At 38.6% G+C, this 24,896-nt stretch overlaps 72 pseudogenes; all 72 read right to left on the minus strand.

Moving 5' to 3' along the window:
- Positions 1-51: 51 nt before the first annotated feature.
- On the minus strand, positions 52-170 carry LOC140566082 (5S ribosomal RNA; annotated as a pseudogene).
- Positions 171-355: 185 nt separating this feature from the next.
- Positions 356-474, minus strand: LOC140566433 (5S ribosomal RNA; annotated as a pseudogene).
- A 186-nt stretch (positions 475-660) lies between these two features.
- Positions 661-779, minus strand: LOC140569233 (5S ribosomal RNA; annotated as a pseudogene).
- A 185-nt stretch (positions 780-964) lies between these two features.
- On the minus strand, positions 965-1,083 carry LOC140569234 (5S ribosomal RNA; annotated as a pseudogene).
- A 185-nt stretch (positions 1,084-1,268) lies between these two features.
- Positions 1,269-1,387, minus strand: LOC140566334 (5S ribosomal RNA; annotated as a pseudogene).
- Positions 1,388-1,646: 259 nt separating this feature from the next.
- Positions 1,647-1,765, minus strand: LOC140569520 (5S ribosomal RNA; annotated as a pseudogene).
- Positions 1,766-1,947: 182 nt separating this feature from the next.
- Positions 1,948-2,066, minus strand: LOC140569235 (5S ribosomal RNA; annotated as a pseudogene).
- Positions 2,067-2,252: 186 nt separating this feature from the next.
- On the minus strand, positions 2,253-2,371 carry LOC140569086 (5S ribosomal RNA; annotated as a pseudogene).
- Positions 2,372-2,556: 185 nt separating this feature from the next.
- On the minus strand, positions 2,557-2,675 carry LOC140569238 (5S ribosomal RNA; annotated as a pseudogene).
- Positions 2,676-2,860: 185 nt separating this feature from the next.
- LOC140570693 (5S ribosomal RNA) lies at positions 2,861-2,979 on the minus strand (annotated as a pseudogene).
- Positions 2,980-3,164: 185 nt separating this feature from the next.
- On the minus strand, positions 3,165-3,283 carry LOC140569239 (5S ribosomal RNA; annotated as a pseudogene).
- Positions 3,284-3,468: 185 nt separating this feature from the next.
- LOC140570694 (5S ribosomal RNA) lies at positions 3,469-3,587 on the minus strand (annotated as a pseudogene).
- Positions 3,588-3,846: 259 nt separating this feature from the next.
- LOC140572739 (5S ribosomal RNA) lies at positions 3,847-3,965 on the minus strand (annotated as a pseudogene).
- Positions 3,966-4,150: 185 nt separating this feature from the next.
- Positions 4,151-4,269, minus strand: LOC140569240 (5S ribosomal RNA; annotated as a pseudogene).
- Positions 4,270-4,454: 185 nt separating this feature from the next.
- Positions 4,455-4,573, minus strand: LOC140569241 (5S ribosomal RNA; annotated as a pseudogene).
- Positions 4,574-4,758: 185 nt separating this feature from the next.
- Positions 4,759-4,877, minus strand: LOC140570695 (5S ribosomal RNA; annotated as a pseudogene).
- A 185-nt stretch (positions 4,878-5,062) lies between these two features.
- LOC140569969 (5S ribosomal RNA) lies at positions 5,063-5,181 on the minus strand (annotated as a pseudogene).
- A 185-nt stretch (positions 5,182-5,366) lies between these two features.
- Positions 5,367-5,485, minus strand: LOC140569242 (5S ribosomal RNA; annotated as a pseudogene).
- A 185-nt stretch (positions 5,486-5,670) lies between these two features.
- On the minus strand, positions 5,671-5,789 carry LOC140571704 (5S ribosomal RNA; annotated as a pseudogene).
- Positions 5,790-6,011: 222 nt separating this feature from the next.
- LOC140568046 (5S ribosomal RNA) lies at positions 6,012-6,130 on the minus strand (annotated as a pseudogene).
- Positions 6,131-6,352: 222 nt separating this feature from the next.
- LOC140572993 (5S ribosomal RNA) lies at positions 6,353-6,471 on the minus strand (annotated as a pseudogene).
- A 185-nt stretch (positions 6,472-6,656) lies between these two features.
- Positions 6,657-6,775, minus strand: LOC140571849 (5S ribosomal RNA; annotated as a pseudogene).
- Positions 6,776-6,998: 223 nt separating this feature from the next.
- Positions 6,999-7,117, minus strand: LOC140572881 (5S ribosomal RNA; annotated as a pseudogene).
- Positions 7,118-7,302: 185 nt separating this feature from the next.
- LOC140566427 (5S ribosomal RNA) lies at positions 7,303-7,421 on the minus strand (annotated as a pseudogene).
- Positions 7,422-7,643: 222 nt separating this feature from the next.
- Positions 7,644-7,762, minus strand: LOC140567834 (5S ribosomal RNA; annotated as a pseudogene).
- Positions 7,763-7,984: 222 nt separating this feature from the next.
- Positions 7,985-8,103, minus strand: LOC140568047 (5S ribosomal RNA; annotated as a pseudogene).
- A 222-nt stretch (positions 8,104-8,325) lies between these two features.
- LOC140569243 (5S ribosomal RNA) lies at positions 8,326-8,444 on the minus strand (annotated as a pseudogene).
- Positions 8,445-8,629: 185 nt separating this feature from the next.
- On the minus strand, positions 8,630-8,748 carry LOC140570696 (5S ribosomal RNA; annotated as a pseudogene).
- A 185-nt stretch (positions 8,749-8,933) lies between these two features.
- Positions 8,934-9,052, minus strand: LOC140569244 (5S ribosomal RNA; annotated as a pseudogene).
- Positions 9,053-9,237: 185 nt separating this feature from the next.
- Positions 9,238-9,356, minus strand: LOC140566043 (5S ribosomal RNA; annotated as a pseudogene).
- Positions 9,357-9,578: 222 nt separating this feature from the next.
- Positions 9,579-9,697, minus strand: LOC140569245 (5S ribosomal RNA; annotated as a pseudogene).
- A 527-nt stretch (positions 9,698-10,224) lies between these two features.
- On the minus strand, positions 10,225-10,343 carry LOC140569246 (5S ribosomal RNA; annotated as a pseudogene).
- A 186-nt stretch (positions 10,344-10,529) lies between these two features.
- LOC140572882 (5S ribosomal RNA) lies at positions 10,530-10,648 on the minus strand (annotated as a pseudogene).
- Positions 10,649-10,870: 222 nt separating this feature from the next.
- LOC140569247 (5S ribosomal RNA) lies at positions 10,871-10,989 on the minus strand (annotated as a pseudogene).
- Positions 10,990-11,174: 185 nt separating this feature from the next.
- On the minus strand, positions 11,175-11,293 carry LOC140571530 (5S ribosomal RNA; annotated as a pseudogene).
- A 526-nt stretch (positions 11,294-11,819) lies between these two features.
- LOC140569249 (5S ribosomal RNA) lies at positions 11,820-11,938 on the minus strand (annotated as a pseudogene).
- A 185-nt stretch (positions 11,939-12,123) lies between these two features.
- LOC140566347 (5S ribosomal RNA) lies at positions 12,124-12,242 on the minus strand (annotated as a pseudogene).
- Positions 12,243-12,427: 185 nt separating this feature from the next.
- Positions 12,428-12,546, minus strand: LOC140569970 (5S ribosomal RNA; annotated as a pseudogene).
- Positions 12,547-12,768: 222 nt separating this feature from the next.
- Positions 12,769-12,887, minus strand: LOC140568048 (5S ribosomal RNA; annotated as a pseudogene).
- A 222-nt stretch (positions 12,888-13,109) lies between these two features.
- Positions 13,110-13,228, minus strand: LOC140569250 (5S ribosomal RNA; annotated as a pseudogene).
- Positions 13,229-13,413: 185 nt separating this feature from the next.
- On the minus strand, positions 13,414-13,532 carry LOC140570697 (5S ribosomal RNA; annotated as a pseudogene).
- Positions 13,533-13,717: 185 nt separating this feature from the next.
- LOC140569251 (5S ribosomal RNA) lies at positions 13,718-13,836 on the minus strand (annotated as a pseudogene).
- A 503-nt stretch (positions 13,837-14,339) lies between these two features.
- On the minus strand, positions 14,340-14,458 carry LOC140568049 (5S ribosomal RNA; annotated as a pseudogene).
- A 222-nt stretch (positions 14,459-14,680) lies between these two features.
- Positions 14,681-14,799, minus strand: LOC140569252 (5S ribosomal RNA; annotated as a pseudogene).
- Positions 14,800-15,362: 563 nt separating this feature from the next.
- LOC140569255 (5S ribosomal RNA) lies at positions 15,363-15,481 on the minus strand (annotated as a pseudogene).
- Positions 15,482-15,666: 185 nt separating this feature from the next.
- Positions 15,667-15,785, minus strand: LOC140566358 (5S ribosomal RNA; annotated as a pseudogene).
- A 185-nt stretch (positions 15,786-15,970) lies between these two features.
- Positions 15,971-16,089, minus strand: LOC140569971 (5S ribosomal RNA; annotated as a pseudogene).
- A 222-nt stretch (positions 16,090-16,311) lies between these two features.
- On the minus strand, positions 16,312-16,430 carry LOC140568050 (5S ribosomal RNA; annotated as a pseudogene).
- Positions 16,431-16,652: 222 nt separating this feature from the next.
- Positions 16,653-16,771, minus strand: LOC140570699 (5S ribosomal RNA; annotated as a pseudogene).
- A 186-nt stretch (positions 16,772-16,957) lies between these two features.
- LOC140571850 (5S ribosomal RNA) lies at positions 16,958-17,076 on the minus strand (annotated as a pseudogene).
- Positions 17,077-17,299: 223 nt separating this feature from the next.
- LOC140572883 (5S ribosomal RNA) lies at positions 17,300-17,418 on the minus strand (annotated as a pseudogene).
- A 185-nt stretch (positions 17,419-17,603) lies between these two features.
- Positions 17,604-17,722, minus strand: LOC140566428 (5S ribosomal RNA; annotated as a pseudogene).
- Positions 17,723-17,944: 222 nt separating this feature from the next.
- LOC140568052 (5S ribosomal RNA) lies at positions 17,945-18,063 on the minus strand (annotated as a pseudogene).
- Positions 18,064-18,285: 222 nt separating this feature from the next.
- On the minus strand, positions 18,286-18,404 carry LOC140568053 (5S ribosomal RNA; annotated as a pseudogene).
- A 222-nt stretch (positions 18,405-18,626) lies between these two features.
- On the minus strand, positions 18,627-18,745 carry LOC140569256 (5S ribosomal RNA; annotated as a pseudogene).
- Positions 18,746-18,930: 185 nt separating this feature from the next.
- On the minus strand, positions 18,931-19,049 carry LOC140570700 (5S ribosomal RNA; annotated as a pseudogene).
- A 185-nt stretch (positions 19,050-19,234) lies between these two features.
- LOC140569257 (5S ribosomal RNA) lies at positions 19,235-19,353 on the minus strand (annotated as a pseudogene).
- A 503-nt stretch (positions 19,354-19,856) lies between these two features.
- On the minus strand, positions 19,857-19,975 carry LOC140569258 (5S ribosomal RNA; annotated as a pseudogene).
- Positions 19,976-20,161: 186 nt separating this feature from the next.
- LOC140572885 (5S ribosomal RNA) lies at positions 20,162-20,280 on the minus strand (annotated as a pseudogene).
- Positions 20,281-20,465: 185 nt separating this feature from the next.
- Positions 20,466-20,584, minus strand: LOC140566044 (5S ribosomal RNA; annotated as a pseudogene).
- Positions 20,585-20,806: 222 nt separating this feature from the next.
- Positions 20,807-20,925, minus strand: LOC140568054 (5S ribosomal RNA; annotated as a pseudogene).
- A 222-nt stretch (positions 20,926-21,147) lies between these two features.
- LOC140569259 (5S ribosomal RNA) lies at positions 21,148-21,266 on the minus strand (annotated as a pseudogene).
- A 490-nt stretch (positions 21,267-21,756) lies between these two features.
- On the minus strand, positions 21,757-21,875 carry LOC140572886 (5S ribosomal RNA; annotated as a pseudogene).
- A 185-nt stretch (positions 21,876-22,060) lies between these two features.
- LOC140571531 (5S ribosomal RNA) lies at positions 22,061-22,179 on the minus strand (annotated as a pseudogene).
- A 222-nt stretch (positions 22,180-22,401) lies between these two features.
- On the minus strand, positions 22,402-22,520 carry LOC140568055 (5S ribosomal RNA; annotated as a pseudogene).
- Positions 22,521-22,705: 185 nt separating this feature from the next.
- LOC140570701 (5S ribosomal RNA) lies at positions 22,706-22,824 on the minus strand (annotated as a pseudogene).
- Positions 22,825-23,009: 185 nt separating this feature from the next.
- On the minus strand, positions 23,010-23,128 carry LOC140566045 (5S ribosomal RNA; annotated as a pseudogene).
- A 222-nt stretch (positions 23,129-23,350) lies between these two features.
- Positions 23,351-23,469, minus strand: LOC140571480 (5S ribosomal RNA; annotated as a pseudogene).
- Positions 23,470-23,655: 186 nt separating this feature from the next.
- On the minus strand, positions 23,656-23,774 carry LOC140572887 (5S ribosomal RNA; annotated as a pseudogene).
- A 185-nt stretch (positions 23,775-23,959) lies between these two features.
- LOC140571532 (5S ribosomal RNA) lies at positions 23,960-24,078 on the minus strand (annotated as a pseudogene).
- Positions 24,079-24,263: 185 nt separating this feature from the next.
- LOC140568056 (5S ribosomal RNA) lies at positions 24,264-24,382 on the minus strand (annotated as a pseudogene).
- Positions 24,383-24,604: 222 nt separating this feature from the next.
- Positions 24,605-24,723, minus strand: LOC140569260 (5S ribosomal RNA; annotated as a pseudogene).
- Between the last annotated feature and the right edge of the window lie 173 nt (positions 24,724-24,896).

Below are 24,896 nucleotides of genomic sequence, written 5' to 3' on the forward strand. Positions count from 1 at the left end.
AGATGTAAATAACATGGAAATGTAAGCTTTAATTGTTTGCAGGATTGGAAAAGCTTACAACACCTGATATTCCCAGACAGTCTCCCATTCAAGTACTAACCAGGCCCAACCCTAGGAAGCTTCTGAGATCAGACGAGATCAGGCATTCTAAGGGTGGAATGGCCGTAAGCAGAAGCACCTTGCAAACTAGAGGATTCAAATTTCATAGCTAAGACCATATTTGTTCAAAACCAAGCAAAAGCATTCCATTTCAACACATCAACATTTACAACACAAAAGAGTTTCAACTACAAATTTGTGCAAAAGATGTAAATAACATGGAAATGTAAGCTTTAATTGTTTGCAGAATTGGAAAAGCTTATAACACCTGGTATTCCCAGACAGTCTCCCATTCAAGTACTAACCAGGCCCAACCCTAGGTAGCTTCTGAGATCAGACGAGATCAGGCATTCTAAGGGTGGAATGGCCGTAGGCAGAAGCACCTTGCAAACCTAGAGGATTCAAATTTCATAGCTAAGACCATATTTGTTCAAAACCAAGCAAAAGCATTCCATTTCAACACATCAACATTTACAACACAAAAGAGTTTCAACTACAAATTTGTGCAAAAGATGTAAATAACATGGAAATGTAAGCTTTAATTGTTTGCAGGATTGGAAAAGCTTACAACACCTGGTATTCCCAGACAGTCTCCCATTCAAGTACTAACCAGGCCCAACCCTAGGTAGCTTCTGAGATCAGACGAGATCAGGCATTCTAAGGGTGGAATGGCCGTAAGCAGAAGCACCTTGCAAACTAGAGGATTCAAATTTCATAGCTAAGACCATATTTGTTCAAAACCAAGCAAAAGCATTCCATTTCAACACATCAACATTTACAACACAAAAGAGTTTCAACTACAAATTTGTGCAAAAGATGTAAATAACATGGAAATGTAAGCTTTAATTGTTTGCAGGATTGGAAAAGCTTACAACACCTGGTATTCCCAGACAGTCTCCCATTCAAGTACTAACCAGGCCCAACCCTAGGTAGCTTCTGAGATCAGACGAGATCAGGCATTCTAAGGGTGGAATGGCCGTAAGCAGAAGCACCTTGCAAACTAGAGGATTCAAATTTCATAGCTAAGACCATATTTGTTCAAAACCAAGCAAAAGCATTCCATTTCAACACATCAACATTTACAACACAAAAGAGTTTCAACTACAAATTTGTGCAAAAGATGTAAATAACATGGAAATGTAAGCTTTAATTGTTTGCAGGATTGGAAAAGCTTACAACACCTGATATTCCCAGACAGTCTCCCATTCAAGTACTAACCAGGCCCAACCCTAGGTAGCTTCTGAGATCAGACGAGATCAGGCATTCTAAGGGTGGAATGGCCTTAAGCAGAAGCACCTTGCAAACTAGAGGATTCAAATTTCATAGCTAAGATCATATTTGTTCAAAACCAAGCAAAAGCATTCCATTTCAACACATCAACATTTACAACACAAAGCATTCCATTTCAACACATCAACATTTACAACACAAAGCATTCCATTTCAACACATCAACATTTACAACACAAAAGAGTTTCATCTACAAATTTGTGCAAAAGATGTAAATAACATGGAAATGTAAGCTTTAATTGTTTGCAGGATTGGAAAAGCTTACAACACCTGGTATTCCCAGACAGTCTCCCATTCAAGTACTAACCAGGCCCAACCCTAGGTAGCTTCTGAGATCAGACGAGATCAGGCATTTTAAGGGTGGAATGGCCGTAAGCAGAAGCACCTTGCAAACTAGAGGATTCAAATTTCATAGCTAAGACCATATTTGTTCAAAACCAAGCAAAAGCATTCCATTTCAACACAACATTTACAACACAAAAGAGTTTCAACTACAAATTTGTGCAAAAGATGTAAATAACATGGAAATGTAAGCTTTAATTGTTTGCAGGATTGGAAAAGCTTACAACACCTGGTATTCCCAGACAGTCTCCCATTCAAGTACTAACCAGGCCCAACCCTAGGTAGCTTCTGAGATCAGACGAGATCAGGCATTCTAAGGGTGGAATGGCCGTAAGCAGAAGCACCTTGCAAACCTAGAGGATTCAAATTTCATAGCTAAGACCATATTTGTTCAAAACCAAGCAAAAGCATTCCATTTCAACACATCAACATTTACAACACAAAAGAGTTTCAACTACAAATTTGTGCAAAAGATGTAAATAACATGGAAATGTAAGCTTTAATTGTTTGCAGGATTGGAAAAGCTTACAACACCTGGTATTCCCAGACAGTCTCCCATTCAAGTACTAACCAGGCCCAACCCTTGGTAGCTTCTGAGATCAGACGAGATCAGGCATTCTAAGGGTGGAATGGCCGTAAGCAGAAGCACCTTGCAAACTAGAGGATTCAAATTTCATAGCTAAGACCATATTTGTTCAAAACCAAGCAAAAGCATTCCATTTCAACACATCAACATTTACAACACAAAAGAGTTTCAACTACAAATTTGTGCAAAAGATGTAAATAACATGGAAATGTAAGCTTTAATTGTTTGCAGGATTGGAAAAGCTTACAACACCTGGTATTCCCAGACAGTCTCCCATTCAAGTACTAACCAGGCCCAACCCTAGGTAGCTTCTGAGATCAGACGAGATCAGGCATTCTAAGGGTGGAATGGCCGTAAGCAGAAGCACCTTGCAAACTAGAGGATTCAAATTTCATAGCTAAGACCATATTTGTTCAAAACCAAGCAAAAGCATTCCATTTCAACACATCAACATTTACAACACAAAAGAGTTTCAACTACAAATTTGTGCAAAAGATGTAAATAACATGGAAATGTAAGCTTTAATTGTTTGCAGGATTGGAAAAGCTTACAACACCTGATATTCCCAGACAGTCTCCCATTCAAGTACTAACCAGGCCCAACCCTAGGTAGCTTCTGAGATCAGACGAGATCAGGCATTCTAAGGGTGGAATGGCCGTAAGCAGAAGCACCTTGCAAACTAGAGGATTCAAATTTCATAGCTAAGACCATATTTGTTCAAAACCAAGCAAAAGCATTCCATTTCAACACATCAACATTTACAACACAAAAGAGTTTCAACTACAAATTTGTGCAAAAGATGTAAATAACATGGAAATGTAAGCTTTAATTGTTTGCAGGATTGGAAAAGCTTACAACACCTGGTATTCCCAGACAGTCTCCCATTCAAGTACTAACCAGGCCCAACCCTAGGTAGCTTCTGAGATCAGACGAGATCAGGCATTCTAAGGGTGGAATGGCCGTAAGCAGAAGCACCTTGCAAACTAGAGGATTCAAATTTCATAGCTAAGACCATATTTGTTCAAAACCAAGCAAAAGCATTCCATTTCAACACATCAACATTTACAACACAAAAGAGTTTCAACTACAAATTTGTGCAAAAGATGTAAATAACATGGAAATGTAAGCTTTAATTGTTTGCAGGATTGGAAAAGCTTACAACACCTGATATTCCCAGACAGTCTCCCATTCAAGTACTAACCAGGCCCAACCCTAGGTAGCTTCTGAGATCAGACGAGATCAGGCATTCTAAGGGTGGAATGGCCGTAAGCAGAAGCACCTTGCAAACTAGAGGATTCAAATTTCATAGCTAAGACCATATTTGTTCAAAACCAAGCAAAAGCATTCCATTTCAACACATCAACATTTACAACACAAAGCATTCCATTTCAACACATCAACATTTACAACACAAAGCATTCCATTTCAACACATCAACATTTACAACACAAAAGAGTTTCATCTACAAATTTGTGCAAAAGATGTAAATAACATGGAAATGTAAGCTTTAATTGTTTGCAGGATTGGAAAAGCTTACAACACCTGATATTCCCAGACAGTCTCCCATTCAAGTACTAACCAGGCCCAACCCTAGGTAGCTTCTGAGATCAGACGAGATCTGGCATTGTAAGGGTGGAATGGCCGTAAGCAGAAGCACCTTGCAAACTAGAGGATTCAAATTTCATAGCTAAGACCATATTTGTTCAAAACCAAGCAAAAGCATTCCATTTCAACACATCAACATTTACAACACAACAGAGTTTCAACTACAAATTTGTGCAAAAGATGTAAATAACATGGAAATGTAAGCTTTAATTGTTTGCAGGATTGGAAAAGCTTACAACACCTGGTATTCCCAGACAGTCTCCCATTCAAGTACTAACCAGGCCCAACCCTAGGTAGCTTCTGAGATCAGACGAGATCAGGCATTCTAAGGGTGGAATGGCCGTAAGCAGAAGCACCTTGCAAACTAGAGGATTCAAATTTCATAGCTAAGACCATATTTGTTCAAAACCAAGCAAAAGCATTCCATTTCAACACATCAACATTTACAACACAAAAGAGTTTCAACTACAAATTTGTGCAAAAGATGTAAATAACATGGAAATGTAAGCTTTAATTGTTTGCAGGATTGGAAAAGCTTACAACACCTGGTATTCCCAGACAGTCTCCCATTCAAGTACTAACCAGGCCCAACCCTAGGTAGCTTCTGAGATCAGACGAGATCAGGCATTCTAAGGGTGGAATGGCCGTAAGCAGAAGCACATTGCAAACTAGAGGATTCAAATTTCATAGCTAAGACCATATTTGTTCAAAACCAAGCAAAAGCATTCCATTTCAACACATCAACATTTACAACACAAAAGAGTTTCAACTACAAATTTGTGCAAAAGATGTAAATAACATGGAAATGTAAGCTTTAATTGTTTGTAGGATTGGAAAAGCTTACAACACCTGATATTCCCAGACAGTCTCCCATTCAAGTACTAACCAGGCCCAACCCTAGGTAGCTTCTGAGATCAGACGAGATCAGGCATTCTAAGGGTGGAATGGCCGTAAGCAGAAGCACCTTGCAAACTAGAGGATTCAAATTTCATAGCTAAGACCATATTTGTTCAAAACCAAGCAAAAGCATTCCATTTCAACACATCAACATTTACAACACAAAAGAGTTTCAACTACAAATTTGTGCAAAAGATGTAAATAACATGGAAATGTAAGCTTTAATTGTTTGCAGGATTGGAAAAGCTTACAACACCTGGTATTCCCAGACAGTCTCCCATTCAAGTACTAACCAGGCCCAACCCTAGGTAGCTTCTGAGATCAGACGAGATCAGGAATTCTAAGGGTGGAATGGCCGTAAGCAGAAGCACCTTGCAAACTAGAGGATTCAAATTTCATAGCTAAGACCATATTTGTTCAAAACCAAGCAAAAGCATTCCATTTCAACACATCAACATTTACAACACAAAAGAGTTTCAACTACAAATTTGTGCAAAAGATGTAAATAACATGGAAATGTAAGCTTTAATTGTTTGCAGGATTGGAAAAGCTTACAACACCTGGTATTCCCAGACAGTCTCCCATTCAAGTACTAACCAGGCCCAACCCTAGGTAGCTTCTGAGATCAGACGAGATCAGGCATTCTAAGGGTGGAATGGCCGTAAGCAGAAGCACCTTGCAAACTAGAGGATTCAAATTTCATAGCTAAGACCATATTTGTTCAAAACCAAGCAAAAGCATTCCATTTCAACACATCAACATTTACAACACAAAAGAGTTTCAACTACAAATTTGTGCAAAAGATGTAAATAACATGGAAATGTAAGCTTTAATTGTTTGCAGGATTGGAAAAGCTTACAACACCTGGTATTCCCAGACAGTCTCCCATTCAAGTACTAACCAGGCCCAACCCTTGGTAGCTTCTGAGATCAGACGAGATCAGGCATTCTAAGGGTGGAATGGCCTTAAGCAGAAGCACCTTGCAAACTAGAGGATTCAAATTTCATAGCTAAGACCATATTTGTTCAAAACCAAGCAAAAGCATTCCATTTCAACACATCAACATTTACAACACAAAGCATTCCATTTCAACACATCAACATTTACAACACAAAAGAGTTTCAACTACAAATTTGTGCAAAAGATGTAAAAAACATGGAAATGTAAGCTTTAATTGTTTGCAGGATTGGAAAAGCTTACAACACCTGGTATTCCCAGACAGTCTCCCATTCAAGTACTAACCAGGCCCAACCCTTGGTAGCTTCTGAGATGAGACAAGATCAGGCATTCTAAGGATGGAATGGCCGCAAGCAGAAGCACCTTGCAAACTAGAGGATTCAAATTTCATAGCTAAGACCATATTTGTTCAAAACCAAGCAAAAGCATTCCATTTCAACACATCAACATTTACAACACAAAGCATTCCATTTCAACACATCAACATTTACAACACAAAAGAGTTTCATCTACAAATTTGTGCAAAAGATGTAAATAACATGGAAATGTAAGCTTTAATTGTTTGCAGGATTGGAAAAGCTTACAACACCTGGTATTACCAGACAGTCTCCCATTCAAGTACTAACCAGGCCCAACCCTAGGTAGCTTCTGAGATCAGACGAGATCAGGCATTCTAAGGGTGGAATGGCCGTAAGCAGAAGCACCTTGCAAACTAGAGGATTCAAATTTCATAGCTAAGAACATATTTGTTCAAAACCAAGCAAAAGCATTCCATTTCAACACATCAACATTTACAACACAAAAGAGTTTCAACTAAAAATTTGTGCAAAAGATGTAAATAACATGGAAATGTAAGCTTTAATTGTTTGCAGGATTGGAAAAGCTTACAACACCTGGTATTCCCAGACAGTCTCCCATTCAAGTACTAACCAGGCCCAACCCTAGGTAGCTTCTGAGATCAGACGAGATCAGGCATTCTAAGGGTGGAATGGCCGTAGGCAGAAGCACCTTGCAAACCTAAAGGATTCAAATTTCATAGCTAAGACCATATTTGTTCAAAACCAAGCAAAAGCATTCCATTTCAACACATCAACATTTACAATACAAAGCATTCCATTTCAACACATCAACATTTACAACACAAAAGAGTTTCATCTACAAATTTGTGCAAAAGATGTAAATAACATGGAAATGTAAGCTTTAATTGTTTGCAGGATTGGAAAAGCTTACAACACCTGGTATTCCCAGACAGTCTCCCATTCAAGTACTAACCGTGCCCAACCCTAGGTAGCTTCTGAGATCAGACGAGATCAGGCATTCTAAGGGTGGAATGGCCGTAAGCAGAAGCACCTTGCAAACTAGAGGATTCAAATTTCATAGCTAAGACCATATTTGTTCAAAACCAAGCAAAAGCATTCCATTTCAACACATCAACATTTACAACACAAAAGAGTTTCAACTACAAATTTGTGCAAAAGATGTAAATAACATGGAAATGTAAGCTTTAATTGTTTGCAGGATTGGAAAAGCTTACAACACCTGATATTCCCAGACAGTCTCCCATTCAAGTACTAACCAGGCCCAACCCTAGGTAGCTTCTGAGATCAGACGAGAGCAGGCATTCTAAGGGTGGAATGGCCGTAAGCAGAAGCACCTTGCAAACTAGAGGATTCAAATTTCATAGCTAAGACCATATTTGTTCAAAACCAAGCAAAAGCATTCCATTTCAACACATCAACATTTACAACACAAAGCATTCCATTTCAACACATCAACATTTACAACACAAAAGAGTTTCAACTACAAATTTGTGCAAAAGATGTAAAAAACATGGAAATGTAAGCTTTAATTGTTTGCAGGATTGGAAAAGCTTACAACACCTGGTATTCCCAGACAGTCTCCCATTCAAGTACTAACCAGGCCCAACCCTTGGTAGCTTCTGAGTTGAGACAAGATCAGGCATTCTAAGGATGGAATGGCCGCAAGCAGAAGCACCTTGCAAACTAGAGGATTCAAATTTCATAGCTAAGACCATATTTGTTCAAAACCAAGCAAAAGCATTCCATTTCAACACATCAACATTTACAACACAAAGCATTCCATTTCAACACATCAACATTTACAACACAAAAGAGTTTCAACTACAAATTTGTGCAAAAGATGTAAATAACATGGAAATGTAAGCTTTAATTGTTTGCAGGATTGGAAAAGCTTACAACACCTGGTATTCCCAGACAGTCTCCCATTCAAGTACTAACCAGGCCCAACCCTTGGTAGCTTCTGAGATGAGACAAGATCAGGCATTCTAAGGATGGAATGGCCGCAAGCAGAAGCACCTTGCAAACTAGAGGATTCAAATTTCATAGCTAAGACCATATTTGTTCAAAACCAAGCAAAAGCATTCCATTTCAACACATCAACATTTACAACACAAAGCATTCCATTTTAACACATCAACATTTACAACACAAAAGAGTTTCATCTACAAATTTGTGCAAAAGATGTAAATAACATGGAAATGTAAGCTTTAATTGTTTGCAGGATTGGAAAAGCTTACAACACCTGGTATTCCCAGACAGTCTCCCATTCAAGTACTAACCAGGCCCAACCCTAGGTAGCTTCTGAGATCAGACGAGATCAGGCATTCTAAGGGTGGAATGGCCGTAAGCAGAAGCACCTTGCAAACTAGAGGATTCAAATTTCATAGCTAAGACCATATTTGTTCAAAACCAAGCAAAAGCATTCCATTTCAACACATCAACATTTACAACACAAAAGAGTTTCAACTACAGATTTGTGCAAAAGATGTAAATAACATGGAAATGTAAGCTTTAATTGTTTGCAGGATTGGAAAAGCTTACAACACCTGATATTCCCAGACAGTCTCCCATTCAAGTACTAACCAGGCCCAACCCTAGGTAGCTTCTGAGATCAGACGAGATCAGGCATTCTAAGGGTGGAATGGCCGTAAGCAGAAGCACCTTGCAAACTAGAGGATTCAAATTTCATAGCTAAGACCATATTTGTTCAAAACCAAGCAAAAGCATTCCATTTCAACACATCAACATTTACAACACAAAAGAGTTTCAACTACAAATTTGTGCAAAAGATGTAAATAACATGGAAATGTAAGCTTTAATTGTTTGCAGGATTGGAAAAGCTTACAACACCTGGTATTCCCAGACAGTCTCCCATTCAAGTACTAACCAGGCCCAACCCTAGGTAGCTTCTGAGATCAGACGAGATCAGGCATTCTAAGGGTGGAATGGCCGTAAGCAGAAGCACCTTCCAAACTAGAGGATTCAAATTTCATAGCTAAGACCATATTTGTTCAAAACCAAGCAAAAGCATTCCATTTCAACACATCAACATTTACAACACAAAAGAGTTTCAACTACAAATTTGTGCAAAAGATGTAAATAACATGGAAATGTAAGCTTTAATTGTTTGCAGGATTGGAAAAGCTTACAACACCTGATATTCCCAGACAGTCTCCCATTCAATTACTAACCAGGCCCAACCCTAGGTAGCTTCTGAGATCAGACGAGATCAGGCATTCTAAGGGTGGAATGGCCGTAAGCAGAAGCACCTTGCAAACTAGAGGATTCAAATTTCATAGCTAAGACCATATTTGTTCAAAACCAAGCAAAAGCATTCCATTTCAACACATCAACATTTACAACACAAAGCATTCCATTTCAACACATCAACATTTACAACACAAAAGAGTTTCAACTACAAATTTGTGCAAAAGATGTAAATAACATGGAAATGTAAGCTTTAATTGTTTGCAGGATTGGAAAAGCTTACAACACCTGGTATTCCCAGACAGTCTCCCATTCAAGTACTAACCAGGCCCAACCCTAGGTAGCTTCTGAGATCAGACGAGATCAGGCATTCTAAGGGTGGAATGGCCGTAAGCAGAAGCACCTTGCAAACCTAGAGGATTCAAATTTCATAGCTAAGACCATATTTGTTCAAAACCAAGCAAAAGCATTCCATTTCAACACATCAACATTTACAACACAAAAGAGTTTCAACTACAAATTTGTGCAAAAGATGTAAATAACATGGAAATGTAAGCTTTAATTGTTTGCAGGATTGGAAAAGCTTACAACACCTGGTATTCCCAGACTGTCTCCCATTCAAGTACTAACCAGGCCCAACCCTTGGTAGCTTCTGAGATGAGACAAGATCAGGCATTCTAAGGATGGAATGGCCGCAAGCAGAAGCACTTTGCAAACTAGAGGATTCAAATTTCATAGCTAAGACCATATTTGTTCAAAACCAAGCAAAAGCATTCCATTTCAACACATCAACATTTACAACACAAAGCATTCCATTTTAACACATCAACATTTACAACACAAAAGAGTTTCATCTACAAATTTGTGCAAAAGATGTAAATAACATGGAAATGTAAGCTTTAATTGTTTGCAGGATTGGAAAAGCTTACAACACCTGGTATTCCCAGACAGTCTCCCATTCAAGTACTAACCAGGCCCAACCCTAGGTAGCTTCTGAGATCAGACGAGATCAGGCATTCTAAGGGTGGAATGGCCGTAAGCAGAAGCACCTTGCAAACCTAGAGGATTCAAATTTCATAGCTAAGACCATATTTGTTCAAAACCAAGCAAAAGCATTCCATTTCAACACATCAACATTTACAACACAAAAGAGTTTCAACTACAAATTTGTGCAAAAGATGTAAATAACATGGAAATGTAAGCTTTAATTGTTTGCAGGATTGGAAAAGCTTACAACACCTGGTATTCCCAGACAGTCTCCCATTCAAGTACTAACCGTGCCCAACCCTAGGTAGCTTCTGAGATCAGACGAGATCAGGCATTCTAAGGGTGGAATGGCCGTAAGCAGAAGCACCTTGCAAACTAGAGGATTCAAATTTCATAGCTAAGACCATATTTGTTCAAAACCAAGCAAAAGCATTCCATTTCAACACATCAACATTTACAACACAAAGCATTCCATTTCAACACATCAACATTTACAACACAAAAGAGTTTCATCTACAAATTTGTGCAAAAGATGTAAATAACATGGAAATGTAAGCTTTAATTGTTTGCAGGATTGGAAAAGCTTACAACACCTGGTATTCCCAGACAGTCTCCCATTCAAGTACTAACCAGGCCCAACCCTAGGTAGCTTCTGAGATCAGACGAGATCAGGCATTCTAAGGGTGGAATGGCCGTAAGCAGAAGCACCTTGCAAACTAGAGGATTCAAATTTCATAGCTAAGACCATATTTGTTCAAAACCAAGCAAAAGCATTCCATTTCAACACATCAACATTTACAACACAAAAGAGTTTCAACTACAAATTTGTGCAAAAGATGTAAATAACATGGAAATGTAAGCTTTAATTGTTTGCAGGATTGGAAAAGCTTACAACACCTGGTATTCCCAGACAGTCTCCCATTCAAGTACTAACCAGGCCCAACCCTAGGTAGCTTCTGAGATCAGACGAGATCAGGCATTCTAAGGGTGGAACGGCCGTAAGCAGAAGCACCTTGCAAACTAGAGGATTCAAATTTCATAGCTAAGACCATATTTGTTCAAAACCAAGCAAAAGCATTCCATTTCAACACATCAACATTTACAACACAAAAGAGTTTCAACTACAAATTTGTGCAAAAGATGTAAATAACATGGAAATGTAAGCTTTAATTGTTTGCAGGATTGGAAAAGCTTACAACACCTGGTATTCCCAGACAGTCTCCCATTCAAGTACTAACCAGGCCCAACCCTTGGTAGCTTCTGATATGAGACAAGATCAGGCATTCTAAGGATGGAATGGCCGCAAGCAGAAGCACCTTGCAAACTAGAGGATTCAAATTTCATAGCTAAGACCATATTTATTCAAAACCAAGCAAAAGCATTCCATTTCAACACATCAACATTTACAACACAAAGCATTCCATTTTAACACATCAACATTTACAACACAAAAGAGTTTCATCTAGAAATTTGTGCAAAAGATGTAAATAACATGGAAATGTAAGCTTTAATTGTTTGCAGGATTGGAAAAGCTTACAACACCTGGTATTCCCAGACAGTCTCCCATTCAAGTACTAACCAGGCCCAACCCTAGGTAGCTTCTGAGATCAGACGAGATCAGGCATTCTAAGGGTGGAATGGCCGTAAGCAGAAGCACCTTGCAAACTAGAGGATTCAAATTTCATAGCTAAGACCATATTTGTTCAAAACCAAGCAAAAGCATTCCATTTCAACACATCAACATTTACAACACAAAAGAGTTTCAACTACAAATTTGTGCAAAAGATGTAAATAACATGGAAATGTAAGCTTTAATTGTTTGCAGGATTGGAAAAGCTTACAACACCTGATATTCCCAGACAGTCTCCCATTCAAGTACTAACCAGGCCCAACCCTTGGTAGCTTCTGAGATCAGACGAGATCAGGCATTCTAAGGGTGGAATGGCCGTAAGCAGAAGCACCTTGCAAACTAGAGGATTCAAATTTCATAGCTAAGACCATATTTGTTCAAAACCAAGCAAAAGCATTCCATTTCAACACATCAACATTTACAACACAAAAGAGTTTCAACTACAAATTTGTGCAAAAGATGTAAATAACATGGAAATGTAAGCTTTAATTGTTTGCAGGATTGGAAAAGCTTACAACACCTGGTATTCCCAGACAGTCTCCCATTCAAGTACTAACCAGGCCCAACCCTAGGTAGCTTCTGAGATCAGACGAGATCAGGAATTCTAAGGGTGGAATGGCCGTAAGCAGAAGCACCTTGCAAACTAGAGGATTCAAATTTCATAGCTAAGACCATATTTGTTCAAAACCAAGCAAAAGCATTCCATTTCAACACATCAACATTTACAACACAAAGCATTCCATTTCAACACATCAACATTTACAACACAAAAGAGTTTCAACTACAAATTTGTGCAAAAGATGTAAAAAACATGGAAATGTAAGCTTTAATTGTTTGCAGGATTGGAAAAGCTTACAACACCTGGTATTCCCAGACAGTCTCCCATTCAAGTACTAACCAGGCCCAACCCTTGGTAGCTTCTGAGATGAGACAAGATCAGGCATTCTAAGGATGGAATGGCCGCAAGCAGAAGCACCTTGCAAACTAGAGGATTCAAATTTCATAGCTAAGACCATATTTGTTCAAAACCAAGCAAAAGCATTCCATTTCAACACATCAACATTTACAACACAAAGCATTCCATTTTAACACATCAACATTTACAACACAAAAGAGTTTCATCTACAAATTTGTGCAAAAGATGTAAATAACATGGAAATGTAAGCTTTAATTGTTTGCAGGATTGGAAAAGCTTACAACACCTGGTATTCCCAGACAGTCTCCCATTCAAGTACTAACCAGGCCCAACCCTAGGTAGCTTCTGAGATCAGACGAGATCAGGCATTCTAAGGGTGGAATGGCCGTAAGCAGAAGCACCTTGCAAACTAGAGGATTCAAATTTCATAGCTAAGACCATATTTGTTCAAAACCAAGCAAAAGCATTCCATTTCAACACATCAACATTTACAACACAAAAGAGTTTCAACTACAGATTTGTGCAAAAGATGTAAATAACATGGAAATGTAAGCTTTAATTGTTTGCAGGATTGGAAAAGCTTACAACACCTGATATTCCCAGACAGTCTCCCATTCAAGTACTAACCAGGCCCAACCCTAGGTAGCTTCTGAGATCAGACGAGATCAGGCATTCTAAGGGTGGAATGGCCGTAAGCAGAAGCACCTTGCAAACTAGAGGATTCAAATTTCATAGCTAAGACCATATTTGTTCAAAACCAAGCAAAAGCATTCCATTTCAACACATCAACATTTACAACACAAAAGAGTTTCAACTACAAATTTGTGCAAAAGATGTAAATAACATGGAAATGTAAGCTTTAATTGTTTGCAGGATTGGAAAAGCTTACAACACCTGGTATTCCCAGACAGTCTCCCATTCAAGTACTAACCAGGCCCAACCCTAGGTAGCTTCTGAGATCAGACGAGATCAGGCATTCTAAGGGTGGAATGGCCGTAAGCAGAAGCACCTTCCAAACTAGAGGATTCAAATTTCATAGCTAAGACCATATTTGTTCAAAACCAAGCAAAAGCATTCCATTTCAACACATCAACATTTACAACACAAAAGAGTTTCAACTACAAATTTGTGCAAAAGATGTAAATAACATGGAAATGTAAGCTTTAATTGTTTGCAGGATTGGAAAAGCTTACAACACCTGATATTCCCAGACAGGCCCAACCCTAGGTAGCTTCTGAGATCAGACGAGATCAGGCATTCTAAGGGTGGAATGGCCGTAAGCAGAAGCACCTTGCAAACTAGAGGATTCAAATTTCATAGCTAAGACCATATTTGTTCAAAACCAAGCAAAAGCATTCCATTTCAACACATCAACATTTACAACACAAAGCATTCCATTTCAACACATCAACATTTACAACACAAAAGAGTTTCAACTACAAATTTGTGCAAAAGATGTAAATAACATGGAAATGTAAGCTTTAATTGTTTGCAGGATTGGAAAAGCTTACAACACCTGGTATTCCCAGACAGTCTCCCATTCAAGTACTAACCAGGCCCAACCCTTGGTAGCTTCTGAGATGAGACAAGATCAGGCATTCTAAGGATGGAATGGCCGCAAGCAGAAGCACCTTGCAAACTAGAGGATTCAAATTTCATAGCTAAGACCATATTTATTCAAAACCAAGCAAAAGCATTCCATTTCAACACATCAACATTTACAACACAAAGCATTCCATTTTAACACATCAACATTTACAACACAAAAGAGTTTCATCTAGAAATTTGTGCAAAAGATGTAAATAACATGGAAATGTAAGCTTTAATTGTTTGCAGGATTGGAAAAGCTTACAACACCTGGTATTCCCAGACAGTCTCCCATTCAAGTACTAACCAGGCCCAACCCTAGGTAGCTTCTGAGATCAGACGAGATCAGGCATTCTAAGGGTGGAATGGCCGTAAGCAGAAGCACCTTGCAAACTAGAGGATTCAAATTTCATAGCTAAGACCATATTTGTTCAAAACCAAGCAAAAGCATTCCATTTCAACACATCAACATTTACAACACAAAGCATTCCATTTCAACACATCAACATTTACAACACAAAAGAGTTTCAACTACAAATTTGTGCAAAAGATGTAAATAACATGGAAATGTAAGCTTTAATTGTTTGCAGGATTGGAAAAGCTTACAACACCTGGTATTCCCAGACAGTCTCCCATTCAAGTACTAACCAGGCCCAACCCTTGGTAGCTTCTGATATGAGACAAGATCAGGCATTCTAAGGATGGAATGGCCGCAAGCAGAAGCACCTTGCAAACTAGAGGATTCAAATTTCATAGCTAAGACCATATTTATTCAAAACCAAGCAAAAGCATTCCATTTCAACACATCAACATTTACAACACAAAGCATTCCATTTTAACACATCAACATTTACAACACAAAAGAGTTTCATCTAGAAATTTGTGCAAAAGATGTAAATAACATGGAAATGTAAGCTTTAATTGTTTGCAGGATTGGAAAAGCTTACAACACCTGGTATTCCCAGACAGTCTCCCATTCAAGTACTAACCAGGCCCAACCCTAGGTAGCTTCTGAGATCAGACGAGATCAGGCATTCTAAGGGTGGAATGGCCGTAAGCAGAAGCACCTTGCAAACTAGAGGATTCAAATTTCATAGCTAAGACCATATTTGTTCAAAACCAAGCAAAAGCATTCCATTTCAACACATCAACATTTACAACACAAAAGAGTTTCAACTACAAATTTGTGCAAAAGATGTAAATAACATGGAAATGTAAGCTTTAATTGTTTGCAGGATTGGAAAAGCTTACAACACCTGATATTCCCAGACAGTCTCCCATTCAAGTACTAACCAGGCCCAACCCTTGGTAGCTTCTGAGATCAGACGAGATCAGGCATTCTAAGGGTGGAATGGCCGTAAGCAGAAGCACCTTGCAAACTAGAGGATTCAAATTTCATAGCTAAGACCATATTTGTTCAAAACCAAGCAAAAGCATTCCATTTCAACACATCAACATTTACAACACAAAAGAGTTTCAACTACAAATTTGTGCAAAAGATGTAAATAACATGGAAATGTAAGCTTTAATTGTTTGCAGGATTGGAAAAGCTTACAACACCTGGTATTCCCAGACAGTCTCCCATTCAAGTACTAACCAGGCCCAACCCTAGGTAGCTTCTGAGATCAGACGAGATCAGGAATTCTAAGGGTGGAATGGCCGTAAGCAGAAGCACCTTGCAAACTAGAGGATTCAAATTTCATAGCTAAGACCATATTTGTTCAAAACCAAGCAAAAGCATTCCATTTCAACACATCAACATTTACAACACAAAGCATTCCATTTCAACACATCAACATTTACAACACAAAAGAGTTTCAACTACAAATTTGTGCAAAAGATGTAAAAAACATGGAAATGTAAGCTTTAATTGTTTGCAGGATTGGAAAAGCTTACAACACCTGGTATTCCCAGACAGTCTCCCATTCAAGTACTAACCAGGCCCAACCCTTGGTAGCTTCTGAGATGAGACAAGATCAGGCATTCTAAGGATGGAATGGCCGCAAGCAGAAGCACCTTGCAAACTAGAGGATTCAAATTTCATAGCTAAGACCATATTTGTTCAAAACCAAGCAAAAGCATTCCATTTCAACACATCAACATTTACAACACAAAGCATTCCATTTTAACACATCAACATTTACAACACAAAAGAGTTTCATCTACAAATTTGTGCAAAAGATGTAAATAACATGGAAATGTAAGCTTTAATTGTTTGCAGGATTGGAAAAGCTTACAACACCTGATATTCCCAGACAGTCTCCCATTCAAGTACTAACCAGGCCCAACCCTAGGTAGCTTCTGAGATCAGACGAGATCAGGCATTCTAAGGGTGGAATGGCCGTAAGCAGAAGCACCTTGCAAACCTAGAGGATTCAAATTTCATAGCTAAGACCATATTTGTTCAAAACCAAGCAAAAGCATTCCATTTCAACACATCAACATTTACAACACAAAAGAGTTTCAACTACAAATTTGTGCAAAAGATGTAAATAACATGGAAATGTAAGCTTTAATTGTTTGCAGGATTGGAAAAGCTTACAACACCTGGTATTCCCAGACAGTCTCCCATTCAAGTACTAACCAGGCCCAACCCTAGGTAGCTTCTGAGATCAGACGAGATCAGGCATTCTAAGGGTGGAATGGCCGTAGGCAGAAGCACCTTGCAAACCTAGAGGATTCAAATTTCATAGCTAAGACCATATTTGTTCAAAACCAAGCAAAAGCATTCCATTTCAACACATCAACATTTACAATACAAAGCATTCCATTTCAACACATCAACATTTACAACACAAAAGAGTTTCATCTACAAATTTGTGCAAAAGATGTAAATAACATGGAAATGTAAGCTTTAATTGTTTGCAGGATTGGAAAAGCTTACAACACCTGGTATTCCCAGACAGTCTCCCATTCAAGTACTAACCGTGCCCAACCCTAGGTAGCTTCTGAGATCAGACGAGATCAGGCATTCTAAGGGTGGAATGGCCGTAAGCAGAAGCACCTTGCAAACTAGAGGATTCAAATTTCATAGCTAAGACCATATTTGTTCAAAACCAAGCAAAAGCATTCCATTTCAACACATCAACATTTACAACACAAAAGAGTTTCAACTACAAATTTGTGCAAAAGATGTAAATAACATGGAAATGTAAGCTTTAATTGTTTGCAGGATTGGAAAAGCTTACAACACCTGATATTCCCAGACAGTCTCCCATTCAAGTACTAACCAGGCCCAACCCTAGGTAGCTTCTGAGATCAGACGAGAGCAGGCATTCTAAGGGTGGAATGGCCGTAAGCAGAAGCACCTTGCAAACTAGAGGATTCAAATTTCATAGCTAAGACCAATTTTGTTCAAAACCAAGCAAAAGCATTCCATTTCAACACATCAACATTTACAACACAAAGCATTCCATTTCAACACATCAACATTTACAACACAAAAGAGTTTCAACTACAAATTTGTGCAAAAGATGTAAAAAACATGGAAATGTAAGCTTTAATTGTTTGCAGGATTGGAAAAGCTTACAACACCTGGTATTCCCAGACAGTCTCCCATTCAAGTACTAACCAGGCCCAACCCTTGGTAGCTTCTGAGATGAGACAAGATCAGGCATTCTAAGGATGGAATGGCCGCAAGCAGAAGCACCTTGCAAACTAGAGGATTCAAATTTCATAGCTAAGACCATATTTGTTCAAAACCAAGCAAAAGCATTCCATTTCAACACATCAACATTTACAACACAAAGCATTCCATTTCAACACATCAACATTTACAACACAAAAGAGTTTCAACTACAAATTTGTGCAAAAGATGTAAATAACATGGAAATGTAAGCTTTAATTGTTTGCAGGATTGGAAAAGCTTACAACACCTGGTATTCCCAGACAGTCTCCCATTCAAGTACTAACCAGGCCCAACCCTTGGTAGCTTCTGAGATGAGACAAGATCAGGCATTCTAAGGATGGAATGGCCGCAAGCAGAAGCACCTTGCAAACTAGAGGATTCAAATTTCATAGCTAAGACCATATTTGTTCAAAACCAAGCAAAAGCATTCCATTTCAACACATCAACATTTACAACACAAAGCATTCCATTTTAACACATCAACATTTACAACACAAAAGAGTTTCATCTACAAATTTGTGCAAAAGATGTAAATAACATGGAAATGTAAGCTTTAATTGTTTGCAGGATTGGAAAAGCTTACAACACCTGGTATTCCCAGACAGTCTCCCATTCAAGTACTAACCAGGCCCAACCCTAGGTAGCTTCTGAGATCAGACGAGATCAGGCATTCTAAGGGTGGAATGGCCGTAAGCAGAAGCACCTTGCAAACTAGAGGATTCAAATTTCATAGCTAAGACCATATTTGTTCAAAACCAAGCAAAAGCATTCCATTTCAACACATCAACATTTACAACACAAAAGAGTTTCAACTACAGATTTGTGCAAAAGATGTAAATAACATGGAAATGTAAGCTTTAATTGTTTGCAGGATTGGAAAAGCTTACAACACCTGATATTCCCAGACAGTCTCCCATTCAAGTACTAACCAGGCCCAACCCTAGGTAGCTTCTGAGATCAGACGAGATCAGGCATTCTAAGGGTGGAATGGCCGTAAGCAGAAGCACCTTGCAAACTAGAGGATTCAAATTTCATAGCTAAGACCATATTTGTTCAAAACCAAGCAAAAGCATTCCATTTCAACACATCAACATTTACAACACAAAAGAGTTTCAACTACAAATTTGTGCAAAAGATGTAAATAACATGGAAATGTAAGCTTTAATTGTTTGCAGGATTGGAAAAGCTTACAACACCTGGTATTCCCAGACAGTCTCCCATTCAAGTACTAACCAGGCCCAACCCTAGGTAGCTTCTGAGATCAGACGAGATCAGGCATTCTAAGGGTGGAATGGCCGTAAGCAGAAGCACCTTCCAAACTAGAGGATTCAAATTTCATAGCTAAGACCATATTTGTTCAAAACCAAGCAAAAGCATTCCATTTCAACACATCAACATTTACAACACAAAAGAGTTTCAACTACAAATTTGTGCAAAAGATGTAAATAACATGGAAATGTAAGCTTTAATTGTTTGCAGGATTGGAAAAGCTTACAACATCTGATATTCCCAGACAGGCCCAACCCTAGGTAGCTTCTGAGATCAGACGAGATCAGGCATTCTAAGGGTGGAATGGCCGTAAGCAGAAGCACCTTGCAAACTAGAGGATTCAAATTTCATAGCTAAGACCATATTTGTTCAAAACCAAGCAAAAGCATTCCATTTCAACACATCAACATTTACAACACAAAGCATTCCATTTTAACACATCAACATTTACAACACAAAAGAGTTTCATCTACAAATTTGTGCAAAAGATGTAAATAACATGGAAATGTAAGCTTTAATTGTTTGCAGGATTGGAAAAGCTTACAACACCTGGTATTCCCAGACAGTCTCCCATTCAAGTACTAACCAGGCCCAACCCTAGGTAGCTTCTGAGATCAGACGAGATCAGGCATTCTAAGGGTGGAATGGCCGTAAGCAGAAGCACCTTGCAAACCTAGAGGATTCAAATTTCATAGCTAAGACCATATTTGTTCAAAACCAAGCAAAAGCATTCCATTTCAACACATCAACATTTACAACACAAAAGAGTTTCAACTACAAATTTGTGCAAAAGATGTAAATAACATGGAAATGTAAGCTTTAATTGTTTGCAGGATTGGAAAAGCTTACAACACCTGGTATTCCCAGACAGTCTCCCATTCAAGTACTAACCGTGCCCAACCCTAGGTAGCTTCTGAGATCAGACGAGATCAGGCATTCTAAGGGTGGAATGGCCGTAAGCAGAAGCACCTTGCAAACTAGAGGATTCAAATTTCATAGCTAAGACCATATTTGTTCAAAACCAAGCAAAAGCATTCCATTTCAACACATCAACATTTACAACACAAAAGAGTTTCAACTACAAATTTGTGCAAAAGATGTAAATAACATGGAAATGTAAGCTTTAATTGTTTGCAGGATTGGAAAAGCTTACAACACCTGATATTCCCAGACAGTCTCCCATTCAATTACTAACCAGGCCCAACCCTAGGTAGCTTCTGAGATCAGACGAGATCAGGCATTCTAAGGGTGGAATGGCCGTAAGCAGAAGCACCTTGCAAACTAGAGGATTCAAATTTCATAGCTAAGACCATATTTGTTCAAAACCAAGCAAAAGCATTCCATTTCAACACATCAACATTTACAACACAAAGCATTCCATTTCAACACATCAACATTTACAACACAAAAGAGTTTCAACTACAAATTTGTGCAAAAGATGTAAATAACATGGAAATGTAAGCTTTAATTGTTTGCAGGATTGGAAAAGCTTACAACACCTGGTATTCCCAGACAGTCTCCCATTCAAGTACTAACCAGGCCCAACCCTTGGTAGCTTCTGAGATGAGACAAGATCAGGCATTCTAAGGATGGAATGGCCGCAAGCAGAAGCACCTTGCAAACTAGAGGATTCAAATTTCATAGCTAAGACCATATTTATTCAAAACCAAGCAAAAGCATTCCATTTCAACACATCAACATTTACAACACAAAGCATTCCATTTTAACACATCAACATTTACAACACAAAAGAGTTTCATCTAGAAATTTGTGCAAAAGATGTAAATAACATGGAAATGTAAGCTTTAATTGTTTGCAGGATTGGAAAAGCTTACAACACCTGGTATTCCCAGACAGTCTCCCATTCAAGTACTAACCAGGCCCAACCCTAGGTAGCTTCTGAGATCAGACGAGATCAGGCATTCTAAGGGTGGAATGGCCGTAAGCAGAAGCACCTTGCAAACCTAGAGGATTCAAATTTCATAGCTAAGACCATATTTGTTCAAAACCAAGCAAAAGCATTCCATTTCAACACATCAACATTTACAACACAAAAGAGTTTCAACTACAAATTTGTGCAAAAGATGTAAATAACATGGAAATGTAAGCTTTAATTGTTTGCAGGATTGGAAAAGCTTACAACACCTGGTATTCCCAGACTGTCTCCCATTCAAGTACTAACCAGGCCCAACCCTTGGTAGCTTCTGAGATGAGACAAGATCAGGCATTCTAAGGATGGAATGGCCGCAAGCAGAAGCACCTTGCAAACTAGAGGATTCAAATTTCATAGCTAAGACCATATTTGTTCAAAACCAAGCAAAAGCATTCCATTTCAACACATCAACATTTACAACACAAAAGAGTTTCAACTACAAATTTGTGCAAAAGATGTAATTAACATGGAAATGTAAGCTTTAATTGTTTGCAGGATTGGAAAAGCTTACAACACCTGGTATTCCCAGACAGTCTCCCATTCAAGTACTAACCGTGCCCAACCCTAGGTAGCTTCTGAGATCAGACGAGATCAGGCATTCTAAGGGTGGAATGGCCGTAAGCAGAAGCACCTTGCAAACTAGAGGATTCAAATTTCATAGCTAAGACCATATTTGTTCAAAACCAAGCAAAAGCATTCCATTTCAACACATCAACATTTACAACACAAAAGAGTTTCAACTACAAATTTGTGCAAAAGATGTAAATAACATGGAAATGTAAGCTTTAATTGTTTGCAGGATTGGAAAAGCTTACAACACCTGGTATTCCCAGACAGTCTCCCATTCAAGTACTAACCAGGCCCAACCCTAGGTAGCTTCTGAGATCAGACGAGATCAGGCATTCTAAGGGTGGAACGGCCGTAAGCAGAGGCACCTTGCAAACTAGAGGATTCAAATTTCATAGCTAAGACCATATTTGTTCAAAACCAAGCAAAAGCATTCCATTTCAACACATCAACATTTACAACACAAAGCATTCCATTTCAACACATCAACATTTACAACACAAAAGAGTTTCAACTACAAATTTGTGCAAAAGATGTAAATAACATGGAAATGTAAGCTTTAATTGTTTGCAGGATTGGAAAAGCTTACAACACCTGGTATTCCCAGACAGTCTCCCATTCAAGTACTAACCAGGCCCAACCCTTGGTAGCTTCTGAGATGAGACAAGATCAGGCATTCTAAGGATGGAATGGCCGCAAGCAGAAGCACCTTGCAAACTAGAGGATTCAAATTTCATAGCTAAGACCATATTTGTTCAAAACCAAGCAAAAGCATTCCATTTCAACACATCAACATTTACAACACAAAAGAGTTTCAACTACAGATTTGTGCAAAAGATGTAAATAACATGGAAATGTAAGCTTTAATTGTTTGCAGGATTGGAAAAGCTTACAACACCTGATATTCCCAGACAGTCTCCCATTCAAGTACTAACCAGGCCCAACCCTAGGTAGCTTCTGAGATCAGACGAGATCAGGCATTCTAAGGGTGGAATGGCCGTAAGCAGAAGCACCTTCCAAACTAGAGGATTCAAATTTCATAGCTAAGACCATATTTGTTCAAAACCAAGCAAAAGCATTCCATTTCAACACATCAACATTTACAACACAAAAGAGTTTCAACTACAAATTTGTGCAAAAGATGTAAATAACATGGAAATGTAAGCTTTAATTGTTTGCAGGATTGGAAAAGCTTACAACACCTGATATTCCCAGACAGTCTCCCATTCAATTACTAACCAGGCCCAACCCTAGGTAGCTTCTGAGATCAGACGAGATCAGGCATTCTAAGGGTGGAATGGCCGTAAGCAGAAGCACCTTGCAAACTAGAGGATTCAAATTTCATAGCTAAGACCATATTTGTTCAAAACCAAGCAAAAGCATTCCATTTCAACACATCAACATTTACAACACAAAGCATTCCATTTCAACACATCAACATTTACAACACAAAAGAGTTTCAACTACAAATTTGTGCAAAAGATGTAAATAACATGGAAATGTAAGCTTTAATTGTTTGCAGGATTGGAAAAGCTTACAACACCTGGTATTCCCAGACAGTCTCCCATTCAAGTACTAACCAGGCCCAACCCTAGGTAGCTTCTGAGATCAGACGAGATCAGGCATTCTAAGGGTGAAATGGCCGTAAGCAGAAGCACCTTGCAAACCTAGAGGATTCAAATTTCATAGCTAAGACCATATTTGTTCAAAACCAAGCAAAAGCATTCCATTTCAACACATCAACATTTACAACACAAAAGAGTTTCAACTACAAATTTGTGCAAAAGATGTAAATAACATGGAAATGTAAGCTTTAATTGTTTGCAGGATTGGAAAAGCTTACAACACCTGGTATTCCCAGACAGTCTCCCATTCAAGTACTAACCGTGCCCAACCCTAGGTAGCTTCTGAGATCAGACGAGATCAGGCATTCTAAGGGTGGAATGGCCGTAAGCAGAAGCACCTTGCAAACTAGAGGATTCAAATTTCATAGCTAAGACCATATTTGTTCAAAACCAAGCAAAAGCATTCCATTTCAACACATCAACATTTACAACACAAAAGAGTTTCAACTACAAATTTGTGCAAAAGATGTAAATAACATGGAAATGTAAGCTTTAATTGTTTGCAGGATTGGAAAAGCTTACAACACCTGGTATTCCCAGACAGTCTCCCATTCAAGTACTAACCAGGCCCAACCCTAGGTAGCTTCTGAGATCAGACGAGATCAGGCATTCTAAGGGTGGAACGGCCGTAAGCAGAAGCACCTTGCAAACTAGAGGATTCAAATTTCATAGCTAAGACCATATTTGTTCAAAACCAAGCAAAAGCATTCCATTTCAACACATCAACATTTACAACACAAAAGAGTTTCAACTACAAATTTGTGCAAAAGATGTAAATAACATGGAAATGTAAGCTTTAATTGTTTGCAGGATTGGAAAAGCTTACAACACCTGGTATTCCCAGACAGTCTCCCATTCAAGTACTAACCAGGCCCAACCCTTGGTAGCTTCTGAGATGAGACAAGATCAGGCATTCTAAGGATGGAATGGCCGCAAGCAGAAGCACCTTGCAAACTAGAGGATTCAAATTTCATAGCTAAGACCATATTTATTCAAAACCAAGCAAAAGCATTCCATTTCAACACATCAACATTTACAACACAAAGCATTCCATTTTAACACATCAACATTTACAACACAAAAGAGTTTCATCTAGAAATTTGTGCAAAAGATGTAAATAACATGGAAATGTAAGCTTTAATTGTTTGCAGGATTGGAAAAGCTTACAACACCTGGTATTCCCAGACAGTCTCCCATTCAAGTACTAACCAGGCCCAACCCTAGGTAGCTTCTGAGATCAGACGAGATCAGGCATTCTAAGGGTGGAATGGCCGTAAGCAGAAGCACCTTGCAAACCTAGAGGATTCAAATTTCATAGCTAAGACCATATTTGTTCAAAACCAAGCAAAAGCATTCCATTTCAACACATCAACATTTACAACACAAAAGAGTTTCAACTACAAATTTGTGCAAAAGATGTAAATAACATGGAAATGTAAGCTTTAATTGTTT

The sequence above is a fragment of the Salminus brasiliensis genome, chromosome 11 (genome assembly GCF_030463535.1).
Source record: "Salminus brasiliensis chromosome 11, fSalBra1.hap2, whole genome shotgun sequence".
NCBI classification, from domain to species: Eukaryota; Metazoa; Chordata; class Actinopteri; order Characiformes; family Bryconidae; genus Salminus; species Salminus brasiliensis.